General features: G+C 43.8%; 1 protein-coding gene across 1 annotated transcript in view; it reads right to left on the reverse strand.

The window, feature by feature from the left end:
- IGLON5 (IgLON family member 5) overlaps positions 1–18,119 on the reverse strand; it is a 303,232-nt gene that overhangs the window by 281,299 nt on the left and 3,814 nt on the right. The gene's annotated exons all lie outside the window — the stretch shown is intronic.

Below are 18,119 nucleotides of genomic sequence, written 5' to 3' on the forward strand. Positions count from 1 at the left end.
GTATAGTCTCTCAACCGAGGACGGCCGTTTCGATGTTATTGCATCTTGTCAGCCCGGTGTAGAGAAGACTAACCTGGTAGAGGTGAGAGGCTTAGACAGGGTTAAGGGGATATCATCACTCCTTCCTAATTACTTCCTAATTACATCATGGAAGACAATTTTGCATATTCTTCCCATGGTCCCTTGCAAAGTGGAGTGCTAAAGGCTTAATAAGTCTCCACACACCTATATGGTAGTTTCTCCCCAAGGAATGACGATACCCCCCTTACCCTGTCTAAGCCTCTCACCTCTACCAGGTTAGTCTTCTCTACACCGGGCTGACGAGATGCAATAACATTGAAACGGCCGTCCTCGGTTGACAGACTATACCTGGTAATTATCCCAGCATCATTGCAAAACAAAGGCCTCTTGGAAGGTCGAACATGGTGTTAAAGGGAGCATCCTTTATTGGGCCATATCACTGAGATTCTGTCTTCCTAATTACATCAGGGAAGACAGGCTTGCAAATTCCAGTGAGCGCCCTCTATTGGTTTGCAACACTGAGGCACCTGACTTCCTAATTACATCATGGAAGACAATTTTGCATATTCTTCCCATGGTCCCTTGCAAAGTGGAGTGCTAAAGGCTTAATAAGTTTCCACACACCTATATGGTGATCTCTCCCTAAGGAGTGACGATAATCCCTATAAACTATCAAGAAATTTTACCTGCAGTACCTTGTCTGACCACACGGTGTGCTGTTAAATAAAGTGCTTACCATAGACTCATGTAACCTCATCAAAGATTTTATCCTATACAATGAGTCTATTTCCATCATAGAACATGAGCGATCCCAAGGTACAACACTATCTGATTTCCGTTCCTTGACGTGTAGACGACTTCCATTCAAAAGATCAACAATGTTTATATTTTTACTGTAAGACACCGGCGAAATGTCATAGACGGGCCATAAAATAAACCAGAATAGCAACAGTAACTGGCCCTCAGACCTGCCGGCCAACAGAGGTGATAAATTTAATTCCGCATGGCTTGATATTTGTCAACTTGTAAGGGGTAATGCAATAAACTCCAAGGTGGCCGTTTGGGACGTTATTGGTTGAAGAGTGGCTCTGAAGCCCATAGATTTTTCAATCTTCCAGACGCTAGATGGTTTGATTTGGGTTTTATTGCATTCCTCCTTCGTACTATAGAGAATTTTATAAGTTACACAATATAAAACATCACATATTGCGTGGTAAACCAAAACCAAGACCCACCCCACAAATATCACAATCTTGGGAATCATCGTAATAGATCAGCCATGGTCTACAAACCCTCATCCTTTCCAAATATCCAAGAAATTCATGAAATTCCAAGCAAGTTTTTGGACGTGTCATGGAAGATAGGAATTTTTGTGACCTTAGAACAGGCCAACCATTGATGTCAAAGGGTCTGCAAGAACGTCCTGTGGTTTGGGTGTAAGGAGGAGACAAATCTGGCATGAGTCGTTCTGGGCTAACTAGATTTGGACACAGGCCACCAGCATTTTTTGGCCACATGCCACAAGAGTTTTTTTTGGGGTCATCAAGATGCTTCAATGACTACATTCATACATGCTCTTGATCTACTGTACAAAGAGATCCCGATTTTTAGTGGCTCTGTATTGTGTTGTATCTATACTCTGGGCGAAGGTCAAATTAACTTTGGTGGAATGTTCTGAACATTCCATCGGGGAAAGATCATGCACGGACAAGCAACTATCAGACGAACGTTTTATACACAAATGACTTCCTTCCAGACAATCATAGCAATAGTAACGGTAATCGTAGCAGTAACGATAATGCGTATGGTCATTACCCCCATGGATACAAGTTCTGGTAGATGTAGATAAGGCTAATACAGGGTCTTATCACACACACAAGCATCGTTGAGTCATCAAAGACCATCACTGTGTAAGTTAATGAGAAGAACCTTCATCTACTAACATTTACCACCACCAACATCATAGACGCAACAGACTGGAAAGGGTCATCGAGGTTGATATAACGAATAGGAATACGATCTGGATCATCAAAGACCTTCAATCTAAGAAGAAAAACTTCTACTGTTAACCCCCAAGGATACCATAGATGGTGCAGTGTAGAGGACATAGGTGAAGCATGTTTTGGGTCACCCAATGACTAAAACCTAAATCTAGTAACATTTACTATGACCAAGGACCTAGTAGGACCCGTATAAGGGTAATAGATGGATGTACATCCCATAGATGGGTTTCTTGACCCATCATGGAGAGAGTATAATCTCAATGTAAAAACATTGACCATGAATGAGGCCATAGATGGAGCAAATAAGAGTAACAGAAAAAAACTGGATCATCAAAGTCCATCAGAGTAAACCGACGAGAAAAATCTTAATCTACCAATATTTACCATGTCCAATGCCATAGATAGACTAGAGTATGATATATAAGGGTAAGAGATGGTGATATAACCCATAGGAGCATCTTGGGTCATCCAAGACCTCAACACTCAACACTTGAAGCATCAACATCTCCATTGTGTAAACCAAAAAGAAGACCCATCATTACCACCACTGAGGTTGTCTATGGAGTCCTGTAAGGTACAGTAGATACTGTAGGGCTAATAGAGAGGTAACATCTTAGTATTTTTGAGACATAGTAGCCATATGTCCATGCTTGGGTGACCACCCCATTTGGACACGGTTTCCGAATGTTGCCAAATGTTTTCCCGGCACCAGGTAATATTTTTTGTTTCCTAATGGCCCTTTAGGGTTTGGTTGAGCACGACGGGCACATTGTCCTCCTCTACAGCGACAGAGATGTATGAACGCCGCGTTGACTATTTATTTTAGCCGTTCCGCTCCTTTAAGATGTGCATTTTTCTAAGGCATAGAATTAGGCGACACAAATTGCACGCTTTACTCTGGCCTCATAAATTCACTTCTCTGAGGCTTGATTGCTTCGGGTACAGTCAGAAATACATCATTTGACATTTCTAGGACTAACCAGCAAAAATGACAGCGTGGCGGCAGCAGACAATGAAGCCCCCAGGACTTTATGGCCAAGGGGACAGTCCAGGGATGCAAAGCTGGCCGCCACCTCTGTAGCCGAACAGCTCTGAAAATCATATGATTAAGCGCAGCGCTCCCCTCTGAGCCAGGGAGTGAGGACATGAATAATAAAAACCTCAAGCCTCATCTGCAGACAACACAGCTAGTAAACAGGTCAGGCCCATAACCCCTTCCCTCCCTGGAGAGACCACCGTCTCTGGGGTCCGATTCCCACCCGCGCTCGCAAAACTCCCTCCGTCTAATCGCTCACAAGAGAGACATCTCAACCTGCCGTCATTTAATTCAATTGAGACATATAATGAGCAAAGATATTGAATGGTCTGTAATGGAATCATCTCATGTTTAATATATTCCTTTAAAGGACCATAAACCTGGAATATACCATCACTTATAGACAGATGTGGCGTATCTATAAAAGATCTGGCGTGGTGCACCATTATCGGAGCGTGCCAAAACCATCTGCCTATCGCCGCTGAATAATCACATTGCAGAGACCGGGCTGCACAAACAACGTAGCGTGCCGTCATGCAGAACGTTGGGGGGCAACAAGTGTCCATTGGGGGCCTGATACATACCGAACATGGATGGTGGGATCTATTAGATCTGTTGACAAATCTACAAAAGACCTTCATAGACCTGGTTACGTCATGGCAAAAAATATCAACTAGTGGCAAATGAGATGAGCCAACCTCAGAAGATTAGTTTCGTCTTGCGTTCGAATGAAGTGATACTCCATTACGGTCCAAACATGTTCGGATAGAACCAGAAGTGACCTCATTATTAAAGATGAGCGAGTAGTATTCGATCGAGTAGGTGTTCGATCAAATACTATGGTATTCGAAATACTTGTACTTGATCGAACTCTACTAGCTGTTCGAAGTTTAAGGTTCGATGCAGAACCAGCGTTGATTGGCAGAATGCTATACATTCTGCCAATCAACGCTGGTTCTTCTCTTACCTTTAGAAGTCTTCTCCGCGCTGCGTCCCCGCGGCGTCTTCCGGCTGGAATTCACTCTGCCTAGGCATCCGGCCTAGGCAGAGCCGACTGCGCATGTGCGGGCATGCCCTCGCATGCGCAGTCAGCTCTGCTCAGGTGTCGGGCCGGGCAGAGCCGACCGCGCATGCGCAGTCGGCTCTGTCTAGGCCCCGATGTCTAGGCAGAGTGAATTCCAGCCGGAAGACGCCGCGGGGGCGCTGCGCCGGGAGAAGACTTCAAGGGGAATCCAGCCCGACCCTCACTCGTGGACTTGATAAGTATGATTTTATCAACTGTTGCCTACCCCTGAAACGAGCATTTCCCCCCATAGACTATAATGGGGTTCGAAATCCGTTCGAACAGTCGAACAGTGAGCGGCTGTTCGAATCGGATTTCGAACCTCGGACATTTTAATGTTCGCTCATCTCTAGTCATTATCTTTGGGGGTCTCTTCACACCCCAGAATATAACAGGTGGAGGCGAGGGTTGAGCAATCAGGATCGTAAAAGATCGGATCCCGATCGGCGATCGAGTAAATTTCACGATCGCGATCGACTGGACAATGATCGGAAATCGGGTTTTGAAATCTCAAGCTCGGCTCATCCCTACTGTATATGTAATATACAATTAGGGTTGAGTGCTCGGGATTGGAAAAGATCGGATCCCGATCGGCGATCGAGTAAATTTCACAATCGTGATCAGCTGGAAAATGATTGGAAATCGCATTTTAAAATCGATCCTGAAATCTCAAGATCGGCTCAACCCTGGTGGAGGCCATGGGGAGGTGACAAAAATAAAAAAAGACCACTTACACTCACCTTCCTTCTTTTGGGCCTCCTCGCAGCATCCAACACTCTTCCTTATGGTGTCTGGCACTCTTCTGTGATGTCACCATACCCAGCGTTCCTGAATTACTGCTGAGGACCAATCACAAGGATCAGCAGTGACCCCAGGCACATGACATCACAGAAGAGCGCAAACAGAGACAAACAGAGAGTCCCGAACACCGCAATAAGGCCCGAAAGAGGTCATGGGTGAGTAGGAATGTTTTTTTATATTTTTTCCACCTTTTATAGTCTGGGGTCTCTTTAGACCCCAAAATATAATAATTTACCCCAATGCATGTCTCGGTGGACATTTCAATTCATCCGAGGTGAATCCCAGGTTGTTCATACAATTTGGAATATTCTGGTTGAATCCAATTCATTGTGAACCAATTCCCAATCTCTAGTGCCAATTTAAAAGCTTAAAAAATTGCTATGAGACAATGGGGGGGATTTATGAAGACTGATGTAGGTAACGCCAGTCTTAGTTCATTCCCGAGCTAGCACCGACCTTTATAACTTTGAGCGATCGGGATCGGGAAAGATCGGATCCCGATCGTCGATCGAGCAAATTTCACGATCGCGATCGGCTGGAAAATGATCGGAAATTGGATTTTGAAATCCCAAGATCGGCCCATAGAGAAACATTGACTAGGGTTGAGCGATCGGGATCAGGAAAGATCCGATCCCGATCGAGCAAATTTCACGATCACAATCGGCTGGAAAATGATCGGAAATCAGATTTCAAAATCGATCCTGAAATCTCAAGATCGGCTCAACCCTACTGATGCGCCTTGTGAGGTTCCAAACACCAAAACTGGAACCAATGCTGGTCGCGAACTGGTGTAGATTTCAGGTCTGGCTTAGATTTCTCACTTGAGTTATTGGAAATCTATCAGGTCCACTTTTCTAAACAGCAATAAACATGATAAACGGAGAAAGCGACACATTTTGCTGCGTTTTTGGGTATAACTAGGGTTGAGCCGATCTTGACTTTTCAGGATCGATTTTAAAATCCGATTTCCGATCATTTTTCATTCGAACCCAATCTCGATCCCAATTCCGATCCCAATGTAAGTCAATGGGATTTTTTTTATTAATCGGAGATCAGATTTTAAAAGCAATCCTATTCACTATACAGCATGGAGTCTAACAATTGAGAATCCACGCTGTGTAGTGAATCACTAAGTAGCCAGAGGATGTTTTTTAATCCTCTGGCTACTTAGTCCCCCCTGGTGTCCAATTACCTCCAGAGACGGCTGGTCCTGTGCACCTTGCCTTCTTCTTTGCCTCGCTGCCGCTGCATGCTGCTGTTCTCCCTTCGCTGCCCCCTCCCTGCCAGGTTAGGAGAGTGTGGCCGGGTTAGGAGAGTGTGGGTGGGTACTGGGAGGGGAGACGTCACGTCTCCCCACCCTGTACCCACCCACACTCTCCTAAGCCACAAGCCCCGCCCAACTAGTGCTTTAAACACTAACCTGGTAGGCGGGGCAGTGAGGCGAGAAGAAGGAGGGCACCGGAGCAGCCATCTCTGCAGGTAAGTAGCTGCTAGAGATGTTTAGTTTAGCCTTCCATTCGAATAAATGGAGGCAGCCGGCGCGCAGGGGGTTAAGGCTGTGTGCCGGCTGCTTCCATTCATTCCTATGGAACTGCAGCGGAGCCTTCACACTGAGTATACAGCGTATACTCAGTGTGAAGGCTAAGCAAAGCATTGTGGGAAAAGATCTCCGATCTCAATCCCATATAAAAAGATCGGGTTCAGAATTCCGATGGCGATTGTGAAATTTTCTCGATCGCCAATCGGAATCCGATCTTTTCCGAACACGATCGCTCAACCCTAGGTATAACCATTCACCAAAAATGTAGAAAATCGCCCGATTTAGTGAATTCTCACCAATACCTTTACAAAATTGCCAAAATCAATGTCAAATTGTCCGGGACCATCACAAGTTATTGAAGAGTAACAAGATGGCGGACTCGATCATACAGATTCTAGTGAATTGTGTAGAATTTAAGAATTTGTCACTTCTAATTCTGATACATTGTAACGTTAGAGAATCAGTTTCGCCATGACCAATTGGTTCCATAGTAAATACAATCTAATATTCTATTATTTCCAGTTATCTGGGAGGATTTGTTGCCAATGGATCATAAATAGCCAAAATCGAACCGATTAGAATTTTTTGAAGTAGAATTTTGAGTTTTCATTGTTACCTAAGTGGCGGGGGGAGGGGCGTCAGGGATCTGGAGTTCACTTTAAAAAGTTTGCCTCTTTTTGCAGGTATTTTTTTTTTTTTTATTTCATTTTATTTAACAGAAATCAATTTGATAATAGCTCAGGAAGAAACAATGTCATCATTTACATGGAAAATCCATCTGCAGCAAATACATTATTATGGCAGACAATATTAAAATCAATCCGTTCAGTCATCGTCTCCCGTCAGTCCATCATGTTTTCAGCAGCAACCTTGAATCTAGCGCTGGTTGTTCAGTCAATGGCTTGTAAAAGCTTCCTGCTATTTATTAAATACGCCTTTTGTACTTTATAGATGGATTCAGCTTGTTTCCTGCAGAAAATGAGCAAAACGATTCATCCGACATTGAAATCGGTGACATTTAGTGAAAATCTGAGTGCCGCAAATCAACAGGTAAACCCATCTGCTTTAGATAAAGGAGAAAAACGTAAAAAAAAACCTGCGTAGGTCGTTACTACAGCGCCACTCTTGTCTCTGGCTATAGTAGGTATTGCAATTGGGCTGAGCTGCACTACCAGATACAGCCTGAGGTCCAAAGTGGCGCTGTTTCTTTAAAAAAAACTATGGGCATCAGAGAGATCTATAAGTAAAGCCTTAACACTTAGAGCCATGGAATAACCTGGTCGTCTTCGGGTACAGTCGATCTTTTGGCAATGAATAATGTATAAGGCGTCCACTGTCTGGTTATCACTGAACCATCTGGTCTGGTTCCACCATTGAACATCTGGTGTTCTCGATACAACAGCTGGGCTGTGAATGGTTTTGACATCTGACCATAGCTGACAAATAGGGATGGCGTGGTGACATAGCAAATGTATTTGCGAGCCAAGGACATGGACGAGTAGAGGTGTCTGAAAAGACAGACTCAACCGTGTCAACTTTCAGAAGTTATCCAAAGCAGATGTCCATCCAAGAATACTGTATTGTACCATAAATCAAGCTCCTCCAACACCTACAAGGCCTGCGGAGAACTGTCTCACGTTGGCCTCAACCCAGAATCCTCAACCGTGTCACCTTACACAAGCTATCCAATGTAGCTGCCCGTCCAAGAATACTATTGTACTATAAATCTAACGATTTTTGGAGAATTGTCTCCTGTTGGCCTCAACCCAGAATCCTCAACGGTGTCAACGTACAGAAGCCTTCCAATGTAGATGTCCACCCAAGAATACTGTATCATATGTACTACAGATCTCACTACTGCAACGCCTATAGAATCGGAGGAGAACTGTCTCATGGTGGCCTCAACTTGGAATCCTCACAAGACATCTACTCTTTACAGAGGGATGAAGGGTATGTTACCCTGCAAGGGTCAATAAGAGGGACAAACTATCACCAGGCCTTCCTATCCCAGAGAGTAAAGTTTGGGCTCCAGGGGAGCTAATAATCTAAAAAAAAGTTTACAAATCGGGATTGGGAAAGATCGGATACCAATGGGCGATTGAGCAAATTTCACGATTGCGATCGGCTGGAAAATGATCGAAAATCAGATTTTAAAAACGATCCTGAAATTTCAAGATCGGCTCAACCCCACTACATATATATGTAATATACAATTAGGATTGAGCGATTGGGAAAGATTGGATTCCGATCGGCGATCGAGCAAATTTCACAATCGGGTTGGCCAGAAAATGATCGAAAATTGGATTTTAAAAATGATCCTGAAATCTCAAGATTGGCTCAACCCTATTTACAAATAAAGGGTTACAGGCAAAAATTAGTAGATCCTGAGATGCTTCTCCTTCCTTCTGGATTGTCCTACACTGATTGTTGGATCTTCCTGCCGAGTATAACTGGGCGGGAGCGGCATCTGCTCCTTAGCAGGGGGTCAGCCATCACCAGACCCAACTATTCCCGGGATAGATGAAAATTAGAAGTTCGTGCAACGCGTTTTGAAGAACTTCTTCCTCTATCTACACTGGTTGGTGGATCTTCCAGTGGGAGCACATTCGTGTAAGACGATTTATACCCCACAAGGGTCAAAGAGAGGGGTCAACCTTCCCCAAGACTCTATATCTGCATTAAGGTAAAAATTAGCCAATGGTGTAAGGCACTTCAGCGATGCTTCTCCTTCCCCCTCCATTGTCTTACATTCATAGGTGGATCTTCTTGTAGGAGTTACACTGGCGTCATTTGCACAACTATACCAGGTGGGATTTCTTCTAGCGCCGAGAACATAAACCAGTCCCGGGAACACCATCCAATTTTGGTATTGCCATACACTCGTAGAGCACAGCTTTAAAAGCACAAATGTTGGAAAGCGAAAATTGTTTGCTCAAAAACTTGCTTGCACAATAAGACATATATTAACATATGTGCCGCGGCTTTGGTCTCCTTATTTGCTCAGATTTAGGGAGCATATGTTGTGCCGCACTCTCGCTTTTTTGCATTGGATGGGAAAACAAATTAGCCTGAAGAACGCACGAGATGGAAATCTCCATCACATGAAAAAAATATGGTAATGGCTTGTAGAGGTTTCCCTTTCTTTGAAGCTTCAGCCGTCATTGGGTTGATGTTAGGAAGGAAGTTGGGATCTGTAGATAATTGGCTCCCAATTATAGGGTGATGAGAAGAGGCCGACTGCTGAGGAATTTTCGATAAGGCTTGGCCTGTCGTTACTATAGGGCTGGTGGATTCACATTATTTATGTGACCTGTTCAACTTAAAGCCACGCTCTAGAGTTGTCATCCAACTCAACCAAAAACATGCATGTCTACTTTCTAGATCTACTTGCTTATTGCATGCTCAACCCCTAAATTTGGAGGCCTCTATACATGAAGTCATTGGACAATCTTACCAATTTCACCAAAAACTTCCTTTTGATCTTAAGGGTGGAATTCATCCATCTTCAACCTTAGATGAAAAGGTTGGAGAGAAGAAACCTTGGGCCTGTACATATGTCTAGAAGGGTGCGTGTAGTTTTGTCCCACCTAAGTATTGGAGGATCCTCCAGTGAGTCCAGGCTCTAACACAAGAATGATCCAGGAGAAGGTTCCCAAATTCGAAGGGTACTATGGTCTATTTCCTATAGGTTGTTGAAGGGTGTGCCCTCAGAGCCATTTAGGCTGAGGGGTCTACGGATCCCCATTCTGACACTGGATGGATCTACATAGCACCCAAATTCAAAGGGTACTCTGGTTGATTTCCCAAGTGCCACTGCATTAACTTTACCTGGCGAGCCCAAGTAACCCTAGTTTGACACTAGGTTGCCCTTGTGGAGACCTAGTCCTGGTAAATCCCCTATAGGGACCTAGTCCTGGTAAACCCCCTATAGGGATGAATTGCATTTTTAGCAAACATAAACTGACTCTTCAGTCCACAGTGTTAAAAACTTGATATCATTAAGGGGCGCCATTTTTGATATGGGTCCCCTCTTTTCTGTGCATGCTATTGAACACACCTTTGAAGAAGTTGTTCAACCCAATGCAATTTTTTTAAAAAGAATAATTCTCAACATACGACTTCCATGTTCCCGATCCCCCACCAGTCTCTGCTCTTCCGTAGCGGTGATGTGTTGACACCCCATTGCAAGGGGGAAGGTAGAACTGGTGGAGGACTGGGAAAGTGTCACCTCGGGGATGTTTTTGAAAAAATTCAATGGGGTTGGAGAAGTCTTCCAAAAGACTTCTACAGAAAGAACATTGTTACAGTCAATAAATCCGCCCTGTTTGACCTTCCACAATGCAGGGAGGGTCTGTATCGCCCGATTGTTTCGCCGCGGCGCAGCCCACGGAAGGGTTAACGGCGTAATGATATTCTTTTTTCATTAAATTTCCCCTCGGCCGCCTTTCATCTTTATGAATAAGCCTCTTCCCGAGCTCTCTCTCTCCGTGTCCTTTTATTCCTCCCCGCTCTCCCTCGTCATCACCCCCGCTGACCCCTCTTTGAGAAGACAGTGATGTCATAGATCTGCCCGATGGTCCCTCTCGCCCCGCAGGCCTATTTAACCCTCGCCATACAATGAGTGGCATTTGCGGAGCGGCTGAGGGCTCCCTCTTTTGCATTCATCTGCTTGCGAGCTCCGTGTCAAGAAAAATGAACTGTCAAGGCAAATAAAAATAAATTATCGCCAAATACTGTAGTACAATGGAATCTAGAAAATTGCGAGTCTACATATTGCTGATTGAACACTCGCTGGCGTGACCCTTTCACAAAATATGAACAAGGTGCAAAATTAACTGTGGCGCCAAAGTATTCACACGTCGGAGGTGCGGAGCACGGAGGAGCGGTGGGAGATTAAATGGGACAACACAATCTACTCTGACAACCAAAATCAGGATCCCGCTCGTCTGTGCCGAGGTTGCTTACGGATTATAATAATTAATAGAGAAAAGTTTCCGCATCCTTAAAGGGAAAATGTCACATCAGCCGAGTAAACAGGATGATAGGATATGGCCCGCCGTGACCGCAGGGCAAGTGACTCACTCGGGACGAGAACTGGCAACGCTTTCTGACATACGCGGACTAATACGGTTACAACTCTTTGAGACGACCGCCCAAAATTGCATTAAGAATGTTCTTCTAGAGAGGTGGTCTGGGTGAGGGGGTGGTCTTCTCAAAGAGGTGGTCTTTGGGATCTATACAATATAAAGATGTATACATCTGGGTTAGAAGTGATAGTTGTCCCATGACTCCCCCCAAAATATTCCCAGCTCCATGATCTACTCTAGGTAGGGTTGAGGCGATCTTGAGATTTCAGGATCGATTTTAAAATCTGATCATTTTCCGACCGATCCCGATCGTGAAATTTGCTCGATCGGGATCCCATCTTTCCCGATCCCGATCACTCAACCCTAGTCAATGTTTTTCTATGGGAAAAGTCACTTTTTCCCAAATCCGATTTACAAAATTTGCTCAATCGCCGATCGGGATCCGATCTTTCCCGATTGCTCAACCCTAACTAAGCTTTAATGCCCGTATGTTTTGATACATAATGTCAATTACTCAACATGTAACCATTCATACCATACGTAATTTCATCCCCTACATGATGGCTTTATAATATATTATCTATATATAAGCCAATGTCCATGGGCTCCTAGGTGGTGGTGGCATCTACTATAGCTTTAGCACCAAGGCTGGAGAACTCTTCTGCCTGGAAGATGAAGGTCAAGTAAACACCATAGATGGGTCCTCAGTTAGTCAATATGACCCCATACGATATGTCTACATACACTATACTTAGAGTAGTTCAGGAGGAACATGGAAGTGCAAGAACTGAATGATGGAGACATCTGAGGTCTGAAGATCATAGTCTGTGTAGACTATAGGGCGATCCCATGGGATGTATCCAGCTCGGTGATCTATATGGCCTATGTGCATCTCTATGAACCATTAACCATCATTGAGTTCTCTAAGTGAAGTTCCTGTCCTATAGGGACTGTCCACATTTATGCTTAGTCTTCGTTTCTCTTGTCCATTAATTCTACGCGATGATATTTCTATTGACCCGTAGACATTTTTCTTACTCAATGAAAAATGACAGCTCAATAGAAAGTAGTGAGATGTGGAATGATCATCAAAGCCCCGAAGCAGGGATCCAGAGGGCACAACTCGACGCCCAGGTCTTCCCCCTTAAAGGGACATTGTCTATAGTCCATATCAATACAATCCATTGTTTCCTGGTATCGGTCACTACAGGCCGGGTGGTCTGACGGGTGGTGGGAGACAGAAGTGCAGAACAATCAATGCCTGTGATCACACTGATCTCTAGACTCATCTCTAACACCAGCGCCACCTATAGGCCACATGACGTGAAGTTCTATTTGGGAGCAAGGCCACATTTCGGTAACTTTCTTGATCCAGAATAGACATTTATGATATGGAGATCGATCTGATAGACCCCGACTCATCTCAAGACGCTGCTGAGGCCAGAAGGGACCAAACTGTAGCATGCACAAGGTCTTTAAGGTGACATGGGGGTACATGTATAGGTCAGTGTCAGTGAGCTGCAGTAAAGCCTCCACCCACAGCAGTTCTTACATCCTCTCAGCCAATATTCATCATTGATAACCATAATGCCTGGAAGTCAATCTAATGACTGCACCATATTGACAGCTGAACAAGTCCTCATTAATTTTGGCTGATTATACCTTCAATATATGGAGATGTTCATGTCAGGTTCTCTCCAGGGACTAATCTGTCTTGTGTATTGTCTAATAAGAGGGAACCAAAACAGGTCTGTGCAGGTGATAGAGGCAGTGTATTATAGAGCACATAGAGGCAGTGTATTATACAGCACATAGAGGAAGTGTATTACAGAGCACATAGAGGCAGTGTATTATACAGCACATAGAGGCAGTGTATTATACAGCACATAGAGGCAGTATATTATACAGCACATAGAGGCAGTGCATTATACAGCACACAGAGGCAGTGTATTATAGAGCACATAGGGGCAGTATATTATAGAGCAGATGGAGGCAGTATATTGTATAGTACATACAGGCAGTGTATTATAGAGCACATAGAGGCAGTATATTATAGAGCACATAGAGGCAGTGTATTATAGAGCAGATAGAGGCAGTATATTGTATAGTACATACAGGCAGAGTATTATAGAGCACACAAAGGTAGTGTATTATACAGCACATAGAGGCAGTATATTATAGAGCAGATAGAGGCAGTATATTGTATAGTACATACAGGCAGTGTATTATACAGCACATAGAGGTAGTGTATTATAGAGCACACAGAGGCAGTATATTATAGAGCACATAGAGGCAGTGTATTATACAGCACATAGAGGCAGTGTATTATACAGCACACAGAGGCAGTATATTATAGAGCACATACAGGCAGTGTATTATAGAGCACACAAAGGCAGTGTATTATACAGCACATAGAGGCAGTATATTATAGAGCAGATAGAGGCAGTATATTGTATAGTACATACAGGCAGTGTATTATACAGCACATAGAGGCAGTATATTATAGAGCAGATAGAGGCAGTATATTGTATAGTACATACAGGCAGTGTATTATAGAGCACATAGAGGTAGTGTATTATAGAGCACACAGAGGCAGTACATTATAGAGCACATAGAGGCAGTGTATTATAGAGCACACAAAGGCAGTATATTATACAGCACATACAGGCAGTGTAATTCATTGCCCCCTCCGGCCTTGACCTCTTAATAATTCTGCCACGTCTTGTGAGGTTCTCTGCCACAAAATTGGATTCTATACCAGTAATGGACCAGAATAGATTCCTGGTATAACTCACGTCAGTTTTCCCCTTGTCCTCTCCAGTCTGACTTTATATCCTCTCTGGTCCATGGTGGTGCATTTTTGGAATCCCTTTGGTGTATGGCCATTGCACCTGACCTGACCACATACAAGGTCCACGTAGAGGAACCCACCCAGAGGTGGGTGAGGACTGTTTGTTGTTGCGGGATTGGTCCATGAAAGTCCAACCCTAGCCCTAACCTTATGTGGACACCGGAGCCGAGGCAGCGCCTCCTACTGGATCTACACCAAGCCAGGAGAACCTACTATCCAATATGGCTGACTTTTGTTGTCCTTCCTATTTCTACTCCTACTTAGAAGAGGAGAGGCAGCTCTGAAGCACAAACTTCTGCCAACAAATGCCACAAACTACAACCCCTATCAGTTTCAGAAAGTACAAAATTAAACATAGTAACAAAAAACTGAAAAAAAAGACCCATTTGGCGGCATCGTAACGACAAGCCTAAATCTCACATCAGTTTTTTCGCTTTTTCTACTCCTGGCTTTACAATGGACATGCTACAGACAATACACAACCCCCCGGAGTGGCGCCATCTATCTCCATGCCAGGTAAAGAGCATACTAATGCATATAAATTGTCATCGAAACGCGTCGCTACTAAACTCCTGCTCGGAATCGTTTACGGTTTTTATTTATGTCCCCGGCGCGGTGGTGGAGGGCCATTCTCGGGGCCCAATCGTTCATCAGACATCCCCAGCCGTTCTGTTGCCTTAGACTGACCCGCCATGGTGCGTATATCTTTATTCAATCCCCGGTCTCCCTAGGTTTCGGGACTGACCGAAGGAATATATCCTGCTACTCAACTTCCCGAGTGTGTCATTTTCCCACAATTTACACTCCGGCAGATATTTCCCCCCTCGCGCGTCTTACGTATAACTCAGGGCTGACTCACATATCTTGCCCGGACAATCTGTCGTGTTTATTGCGTTCTGCTGATAGAACCGAGACTAAGAGGAACTGGCAACCACAGAAAGGCTGAAGTCAGCGAGCGCTCTGCCAGCTACGGGCACGGCAAGCAGGAGGGGGGCAGGTGGCGCAAAGACCCATCAACTCATACTAATTATCTTACCATCCCTGTAGAGGGAGAACGTTGGCCGGTCATGTTCTCCACTGCTGGCATGCACCATGGGCACATTACTGTATAGGCCACGCTTGATAAACAGTAAGCCCCTGAGCCAAATGTGGCCACATAGGACGCTCGGCTTCTGCCTGCCATGACAGGTATTTGAACTGAATCAAATGAGAGTAGGCCTCAGGCTTCGGGCCTCTGACTCCTACAGATGTGTGGAAATTGGCTCTCCTTTGATAGATGTAGCAGAGGCGAGTTGGCTGAATCTAGCTACTGTATAATGGTTCAACCCTTAGGTCCCTCTATCATATCAAGAGAACATCATTGCCTAATGTCATGGTCGGTGGAAAGGGTTGTCATACCGATTTGAGGGCCCAGGAATGTCAAATTGAACTCTATACATCGCATATGACAAAATCACAACTTATGATGACATCACAGTTACTTCTCTTTTGTAATGTAACTTAAAGGGGAACTTTCATCATCACCACCAACTCTAAATCTTTCTATCCTTAAATAGCCACTGTTCCACTGTTTCCAGCGCAGTTGGAATTTTTTCTTTAGGCCACACCGTTCCTGAGCAATCAGTGAAAGTAGTTTCAACACCCAACAGGCTAATTACGTTCTCTACAGTGATAGTCTGGGACACACCCATGTGACAGGAAAGAGTCTAATTAGCATATTGGCTGTGAAACTAACAGGATTGATTGCTCAGGAATGGTAGGGGCTAGAGAAAAAATTCCAACTGCGTCAGAATCAGTGGAGCGCCGCCTATTAAAGGATGCATGAAGATAGTGGCGGTGAAAGGTTCTTTATATAGTTGAAATATATAACAGGTCCCTGAATAATGATGTGTTATTTATAGTATTGTGGTTTGTAAAGGGTTCCTTTTAGGCCCCCACAGACATCAGCGCCCAAGTGCAGCCGTAATCTCTCCACCGCTAACAGCTACACTGTAGCAGCCTTAAAGGGGTTATTCTGGATTAAAAAAAACATGGCTGCCTGCTTTCAGACACAGCACAAGATCCTGCTCCTGGTAGCGGTGATGCTGCACTATATGGTACTTTAATATCCAACATGACCATATACAATGTCTCACCAGGAAAGGTAAAGTTATCAAAGCCACAAAAATATCACAAACCCAAACAAATATATTTGCCTTCAGCAGTGGAAACCGTCAGTAAGTTGCTATTGACGGATTCGCTATTCTTTTCCTATGTCTCTTGTTATCACTTTCAATGCACAATTCAGTCAAAATACCATGAACCCAAAACCAATTTTATCATTAACAACCAATTCTCAATGTCATTTTAGTTCCAGCAGTGGAAACTGTCAGTATTGACAAATTCGCTAAATTTATCTCATGTCTGTATTTGTCATGATGAGCGCACACATCAGTAAAAATATCATGAACACCGTTTTTTCCTTATCACCTGTATGCATTTGTATCTAACAGTGGAAACTGTCAGTAGGTTGTTGTTGACACGCTGAGATCACAAATCAGGACAAAAAAATTCACAACCATTTTTACCATTATCACCTACTTTTCAGGTGAGGTTTATATTTAGCTGTGGAAACTGTCAGTAAGTTGCTGTTGATGGATTCGCTATTCTTATCTCAGTCACTCTTTATGGCTTTCAGCTTGCTGTGATCAGGCCTCATTAACACCTCAGCGCCCCCTGTGGTGCGTCTCATTAACACATGAATATCCAAAGTAGGAATTAATTATGTATTATCTTATAACACGCTCATTAACATGTACGGATGAACACGTGTCTATTTACATAGTAATGAGCGGAACCGTCTAATGTAGTCACCCGAGCCCGAAATATCATGAAACAACACCAACAGAGTTAATGGCAGTATACACCCTGCTTGTTGATGGTTTCCCATAAAAACAGACAATGAACTAAGCTGTACGGATGAGCATGTGTCTATTGACACGGCAATGAGCTGTCCAATGTAGCTAAACAAAAAGACATATCATGAAATAACACCATTAGATAACAGAATTCTCCCTACTTGTTGATGGTTTCTCATTATAAAGTAGGGATTAATTCCGTCCAATTTTATAACATGTTCATTAAATTGTATGGATGTGTCTGTGTATTGGTACGTTAATGAGACAAACGATCCAACATGGTCACATAAACCGACAGCCGCCCTGCTTGTTGATGGACTCCCGTAAAAAACAGGGATTAGTTATGTATCTTATAATATAGTCAATAAGATGTATGGACAAGTCTAAATATTTGCATTTGTATTTCCAATGTAGTCATACAAGCCGTCAGCAACGAGTCACCCTACTTGCTGATGGTTTCCCATAAAAAAAATAACTATGCACTCTCTCTATGCACTCTCTTATAATATAGTCAGCAAAATGTATAAATGTGTCTCAGCTGAGCTGTTCGATATAGACACACAAGCCATCAGCAGCAAGCCAACCTACTTGCTGATGGTTTCCCATAAAAAAAAAAAAAAAAAATCTGTACTGCTAAGAGAAACAATAATTGGAATTAATTTGGATTTTAGGTTTGATCACAGTATAGTGTAAATGTGATAATAAAATACAGCCAGCCAAGTGTAATACATGAAGGGGTCAGGCCTGGTGGGGTGCGGGGTGCGGGCCTACAGGCCACAGGGGACACAGCGGTACGCTGCTGCAGGTCTAGGCCTCATCT

Source organism: Leptodactylus fuscus, chromosome 6 (assembly GCF_031893055.1).
Source record: "Leptodactylus fuscus isolate aLepFus1 chromosome 6, aLepFus1.hap2, whole genome shotgun sequence".
NCBI classification, from domain to species: domain Eukaryota; kingdom Metazoa; phylum Chordata; class Amphibia; order Anura; family Leptodactylidae; genus Leptodactylus; species Leptodactylus fuscus.